Source organism: Chiloscyllium plagiosum, unplaced genomic scaffold (genome assembly GCF_037043375.1).
Source record: "Chiloscyllium plagiosum isolate Xiang-an unplaced genomic scaffold, Cpla_swu_hap1 HiC_scaffold_35, whole genome shotgun sequence".
Taxonomy (NCBI): Eukaryota; Metazoa; Chordata; class Chondrichthyes; order Orectolobiformes; family Hemiscylliidae; genus Chiloscyllium; species Chiloscyllium plagiosum.
In genome coordinates, this window is record NW_028270173.1 from 25,780,262 (window position 1) to 25,787,684 (window position 7,423).

Sequence of the window (7,423 nt, forward strand, 5' to 3'; positions counted from 1 at the left end):
AATAATAGTTGGGGATAACAATGATAATAGTCGGATAATGTGATAACAGTCTGCTTGATGCAATTTGACCACACAGTGCCCTGGAAAAATGGAGTGCAATTCTGATCTGCTCCACCTTCATAACAGCTGGGACAGGGTGAACAGGATAATCCTGACTAATAAAACAATGAACTGCAAATGTTGGAAATCCATAGCAAACAGAAACAGAAATCACTGGTGAAGCTCAGCAGGTCTGGCAACACCTGTGGAGAGAAAACAGAGTTCGCATTTTAAGTCTGGTGACCTTGCTTCAGAATCTAGATAGAGAAATAGAGTCATAGAGATATACAGTATGGAAACAGGCCCTTTGGTCCAACCCGTCCATGCTGACCAGATATCCCAACCCAATCTAGTCCTACCTGCCAGCACCTGGCCCGTATCCCTCCAAACCCTTCCTATTCATAAACCCATCTAAATGTGTTTTAAATGTTGCAATTGTACCAGCCTCCACCACTTCCTTTGGCAGCTCATTCCATACCTGTACCATCCTCTGTGTGAAAAAGGTTGCCCCTTAGGTCTCTTTTATATCTTTCCCCTTTCACCCTAAACCTATGCCCTCTAGTTCTGGATTCCCCGACCCCAAGGAAAAGACTTTGCCTATTTACCCTATCCATGCCTCTCATAATTTTGTAAACCTCTATGCGGTCCCCCCTCAGCCTCCGATGCTCCAGGGAAAACAGCCCCAGCCTGTTCAGCTTCTTCTTAGCACTCAAATCCTCCAACCCTAGCAACATCCTTGCAAATCTTTTCTGAACCCTTTCAAGTTTCACAACATCCTTCCAATATGAAGGAGACCAGAATTGCATGCAATATTCCAACAGTGGCCTAACCAATGTCCTGTACAGCTGTAACATGACTTCCCAACTCCTGTACTCAATCCCAGGTCCGAGATACACTGGATGGATCTGCAGTTTAATTGTACATAGTCAAGTGATTTTCTTCCCAAAGTTAACCAGATCTGTACTCTAGTACTGAGGGAGCTGGATCAGTGTCATGTACTCTGCACGTGTAAGTAAAGGGTGATTTGCTGACAGGATGCTGTTTTTTTCATGAGTTATTTCAGTGGTGATGGCAGAAGACACCCCTGAAGAGACTTATTTGCAACTGTTGTCATTGTGTTGGGATAAGCATTTCTAATGTCATGCTACTATTTGGGAAGCCTGACTCATTCCATCTCATCGAAGACTGGGCCCAGTATATAGAAAGAATACTTTATTTTTTCTGGATGAATGACATTGGGGCAGATGAAAAGCAAGCAATAATTCTCCTGACAGTGTGGTCCTGCAGATTTTTCTATTATGAGGAGCCTAACTTTCCCAGAGGCAACTGGTACTAAAACCTTTCAAAGTTGATGGATGGAGCTAAGGAATATTATGACCCCAAGCTTCCTCTAATTCTGAAACTCTATCAGTCCTGAAGAAGGGTTATACCAGAAACATTGACCTCTACCTCTTGATGCTACCTGGGTTGCTGTGTTCTTCCAGCCTCCTGCTTCTCGACCTCAGTTTTACTCAACAATTTGAGAACCAGTGGAATTGATGTCAGGATTTTTTGGTGAGGTTAGGATGACTGGCAGAGGCATGTGGTTTTGGTTTAAACCTGAATGAAATGTTGAGAGACCAGTTGGTAAGTGGGATTTAATGATGTAACCATGCAAAAGTGCCTATTAGTTGAAGCTGAACTGGATTTCAAACAGGCGCTACAACTGGCTTTGTTGTTAGAAAATGCGGCAAGTGGAGGTTATGAGTTACAAGGTCTGTCAATGGATGTGGACACTCTTGCCAAGCCAACTGAGTTTGGGGAATGTCATTTGAGTGAAAACAATTGCATAGCCTCACTTAGGGATATCTTGAACAGAGGGACTCGAGGTCAGCGCACAACAAAACCCAATAGATAACTCCATTCTGGTTTTAAACTTTCTGGACACCCTTTCAGTTAATGCTGACAGTATCAAACTGTGGATACAAAGATCCTATCTGACAAAACCGAAGCAGATGGTGTGATGGGAGAAACAGGCCATCACAACCAGAACTGAAATCCTTCTGGATTCAGCAAGACCAGATCACTGCAGAGGAAGTCACATTATTCTGGGGAGCAAGACCGGATTACCCGGAGTGAAGGTTGTCACCAGACACTGGCTGAATTCCACCAGGGTTCCCAGGAGTTTCCAATGTGAAGATGTTGGCAAGATGTTATGTCTGGTGGTCCAGGATTGGATGCCAACAAGGCTGCATTGGTGGGGCAGTGCCCAGAGTACCAAGAAAGACAGAAATTACAACCAGTAGCTCCCCACATACAATGGAATGGCTGGCTAAAAACTGGACTCAGCTCCCTCCTCTTTCTGGAGACCTCTCCATCTCCATCAATGACAAAAACCTGACCACCAGGGATATATTTCCCTCCCCACCCCTTTCCACTTTCTGCAAAGACAGTTCCCTCTGTAACTACCTGGTCAGGTCCACGCCCACACCTCCCCTCCTCACCTTCATCCAAGGTCCCAAAGGAGCCTTCCACATCCATAAAAGTTTCACCTGCACATCCACCAATGTCATTATTGTATCCCGATGTGGTTTCCTTTACATTGGGGAGACTGGACGCCTTCTCGCAGAGCAGTTTAGGGAACATCTCCGGGACACCCGCACTAATCAACCCCACTGCCCGTGGCCCAACATTTCAACTCTCTCTCCCACTCTGCCAAGGACATGCAGGTCCTGGGCTTCCTCCAAAGCCATTCCCTCACCACCTGATGGCTGGAGGAAGAAAGCCTCATCTTCTGCCTCAGAACACTGCAACCCCTGGGCATCAATGTGGACTTCACCATTTTCCTCATTTCCCCTCCCCCCACCTTACCCCAGTTCCAACCTTCCAGCTCAGCACCATCCTCATGACCTGTCCTATCTGACAATCTTCCTTCCCACCTATCCACTCCACCCTCTCTCTGACCTATCATCTTCATCCCCACTCCCATCCACCCATTATACTCTTTGCTACCCTCCCTCACCCTGCTCTCTGACCTATCGCCTTCATCCCCAGCCCCATCTACCTATTGTACTCTTTGCTACCTTCCCCCCAACACCACCCCCCTCCCATTTATCTCTCCACCCTGGAGGCTCCCTGGCTTCAGTCCTGATGGAGGGCTTTTGCTCGAAATGTTGATTTTCCTGCTCCTCAGATGCTGCCTCCTTGGCTGTGGTTTTCCAGCAACACTGTAATCTAGACTCAGCTACGCATCAGCTATGGCAGTCCTTTCATGGTCTGTATGTGCCGTAGTGTAACATATGCAGTCCCTTGGTTGATAACAGCTGGCAGCCACGACAAACTGCCTAGTGTTGAGTGTGTGCTAAATTGCAAATCAGGACAGAACTGTTGTGAACTTTTAAGGTCTGGCTGAGGGGTTCAAAGCACAAAGTGGAAAAGGCAAATCATGGCAAGGCAGTAAAATAAAACAAACAACTGAGGATGCTTGAGATCTGCAACAAAAAAACCCAGAAATCGTTGCCAAAACTCAGCAGATCTGGAAACATCTGTGGAGAGAAAGCAGAGTTATTATTTCGGGTCTGGTGTGTCTTCATCAGGTTGTTCAGTTCATGTGTTCTTCTTTACTTGTATATTGTTGCTTGCAGTTAGTAATCCCAGCCCTGATTTAACCTTTAAGCTTCAACTATGCGTTTACAAACCACCAGCCAGATTGAATCTCAGTATCAGCAAAGACATTCCATAGCACTTCAGGGATGTGACCAGTGACAAATTAGATTAGATTAGATTACTTACAGTGTGGAAACAGGCCCTTCGGGCCAACAATTCCACACCGACCCGCCGAAGCGCAACCCACCCAGACCCATTCCCCTACATTTACCACTGCACCTAACACTACGGACAATTTAGCATGGCCAATTCACCTGACCTGCACATTTTTGGACTGTGGGAGGAAACCGGAGCATCCAGAGGAAACCCACGCAGACACAGGGAGAATGTACAAACTCCACACAGTCAGTCGCCTGAGGCGGGAATTGAACCCGGGTCTCTGGCGCTGTGAGGCAACAGTGCTAACCACTGTGCCACCATGCCGCCCACAAACATTGAAAACTCAAGTCAAGTTCAAAATAAATGTTTCACTAAATGTGTTTTCATAAACAGACATCAGACATTTTAAAGAAAGGTAATGTTTGAACAGCTATCAGCACACACCTCCTTCAATACATGAAAATTGGAAAGAAAAGTGAGTGACCACGATTTATAAGAATGGATTTCACTCAGGCAGCCCCTACTGTCTGCGACAAATGTTCCTCCCCCACCTCAAACTTGACCTCGGCATTTTATTCCACAAAGTGTTTTTATGGGATAGCCTAGAATGAGCTTCACTTTGTACCAGAATGTGTTTGTTCTCAGAGTGTTTGACTGCACAGTGCAAGAGGGAGTTTTACTCTGTGTCAAACTCCTCTGGGCCTGTTTGATTGGACAGTCAAGAGAGGTTTTTGCTGATTTCTGGAAAAACTCGTCTGCTTCAAAAAACGTCCTTTAGGGAAGGAAACTGTTGTCCTTACCTGAAACAGAAAGATAAATTGCAGAAAAACAGAACTGAAGAAAGCTCACTGGACCCACAATGTTAGCTTTGTGCTTTCTCTCCACAGGTGCTGCCAGATCTGCTGAGTTTTTCAGCAATTACTGTTTCTGATTTCTAGCATCCACAGTTTTTTTTGTTGTCCTGACTTAGTCTGGGCAAATGTGACTCCAGATCCCAAGCATATGGTTACAAAGAACAAAGAACAAAGAAAATTTAACAGCCCAGGAACAGGCCCTTTGGCCGTCCAAGCCTGAGCCGATCCAAATCTATGGTCTAAATCTGTCTCCCAATTCCTAAGCATCTGTATCCCTCTGCTTCCCACCTACTCATGCATCTGTCCAGACGCATCTTAAATGAATCTACCATGCCTGCCCCTACCACCTCTGCTGGCAATGCATTCCAAATGCCCAACACCCTCTGTGTGAAGTACTTGCCGCATATAACCCCCTTAAACTTTCCACCTCTCACCTTGAAAGTGTGACCTCTAGTTATTGAATCCTTCACCCTGGGAAAAAGCTTGTCTATATCCACCCTGTCTATACCCTTCATGATTTTGTAAACCTCAATCAGGTCCCCCCTCAATTTCCTTTTTCCTAATGAAAATAAACCTAACCTACTCAACCTCTCTTCATAGCTAGCACCTTCCATACCAGGCAACATCCTCGTAAACCTTCTCTGCACCCTCTCCAAAGTTTACACATCCTTTTGGTAATGTGAACACCAGAACTGCACACAGTATTCTAAATGCGGCCGAACCAATGTCTTGTACATTTTAACATGACTTGCCAGCTCTTATACTCAATGCCCCATCTAGTGAAGGCAAGCATACTATATGCCTTCTTGACACTCTATCCAGCCATGCAGCAACCTTCAGGGTAGAATGGACCTGCACTCCTAGATCTCTCTGCCCATCAACTTTTCTTAAGGCACTTCCGTTCAATGTATAATTCGCTCTAGAATTAGACTTGCCTAAATGCATCACCTCACATTTGTCTGGATTGAACCCCATCTGCCACTTTTCCGCCCATCTCTCCATTCTATCTATATTCTCCTGTATACTTTGACAGTCCATTATGCTTTCTACTACTCCACCAATCTTCATGTCATCTGCAAACTTGCTGATCATACCAACAGTGCCCTCTTCCAGATCATTTATGTATGCCACAAACAACAGTGGCCCCAACACTGACCCCTGTGGAACACCATTGGTCACCTTTCTCCATTTTGAGAAACTCCTTTCAACTACTATTTTCTGTCTCCTGTTGCTCAACCAGTTCTTTCTCCACCTGGCTCGAACACCCTGCACACCATGTGACCTCACTTTCTCTGTTAGTTTACCATGGAGAACCTTATCAAATGCCTTACTAAAGTCCATGTATATGACATCAACAGCCCTTCCTTCATCTATCAACCTGGTCACTTCCTCAAAGAACTCTATTAAGTTGGTAAGGCACGATCTCCCCCACACAATACCATCTTGCCTATCACTGATAAGCCCATTATTTTCTAAATATGAATAGATCCTTACCCTCAGTACCTTCTCCAGCAACTTTCCCACCACTGACGTCAGGCTCACTGGTCAGTAGTTACCAGGAATATCCCTACTAACCTTCATGTACAGGGAGACAACATGAGCAACCTTCCAGTCCTCCGGCACCTCACCTGTATTTAAGGATGTCACAAAGATATTTGTCAGTGCCCCAGCTATTTCCTCTCTCACCTCTCTCAGCAACCTGGGATAGATCCCATCCGGTCCAGGGGATTTGTCCACCTTAATAACCTCTAGCCTACCCAATACATCTTCCCTACTTATGCCAACGTGATGCAGACTAATCAAACTTCTATCTCTAATCTCAACATTCATCATGTTCCTCTCCTCAGTGAACACTGATGCAAAGTAATCATTCAGAATCTCACCCATTCTTTCAGGTTTGACAGACAGCCTTCCTTCATTATCCTTTAGTGGACCAATCCTCTCTATAGTTATCCACTTGCTTCTTATATAAGAATAAAATGCTTTGGGATTCTCCTTAATTCTGCTTGCTAAAGCTATTTCATGACCCCTTTTAGCCTGCTTGATTCCTCGTTTAAGACTTGTCCTACTCTTCTGATATTCCTCCAGGGCCCATTCTGTTCTTAGCTGCCTGGACCTTAAGTTCACTTCCCTTTTCCTCTTGGCTAGTCATATAATTTCTCCTGTCATCCACGGTTCACAAATCTTGCCTTTCCTATCCTTTGCCTTCAATGGGACATGACTATCTTGCATTATCTTTAACCTATCTTTGAAAGCCCCCCACATATCAAATGGGGACTTCCCTTCAAATAGCTGTGTCCATTCCACATTTCTGAGCTCCTGCCTAATTTTGATATAATTGGCCATGGCTCAGTTTAGCACCCTTCCCTTAGGACCACTCTCATCTTTGTCTCCGAATATTCTAAAACTTACAAAATTGTGCTCACTGTTCCCAAAGAAAACTCCCACCACAACTTCTACCACCTGTCCTGGCTCATTCCCCAATACCAGGTCCAATATGGCCCCTTCCCTCGTCAGACTATTGATATACTGCTCTAGAAAACTCTCCTGGACGCTTCTTACAAATTCTACCCCATTCAGGCCTCTGCCGCTAAGTATATCCCAGTCAATGTTGGGAAAATTAAAATCTCCCATCACCACTACCCAATACCTCTACATATTTCCATAATCTGTTTACCTATTTGTTCTTCTACCTCACGCTCACTGTTGGAAGGCCTGTAATACAGCCCCAACAATGTAACTGCACACTTCTTATTTCCCATCTCCACCCATAATGCCTCACTACC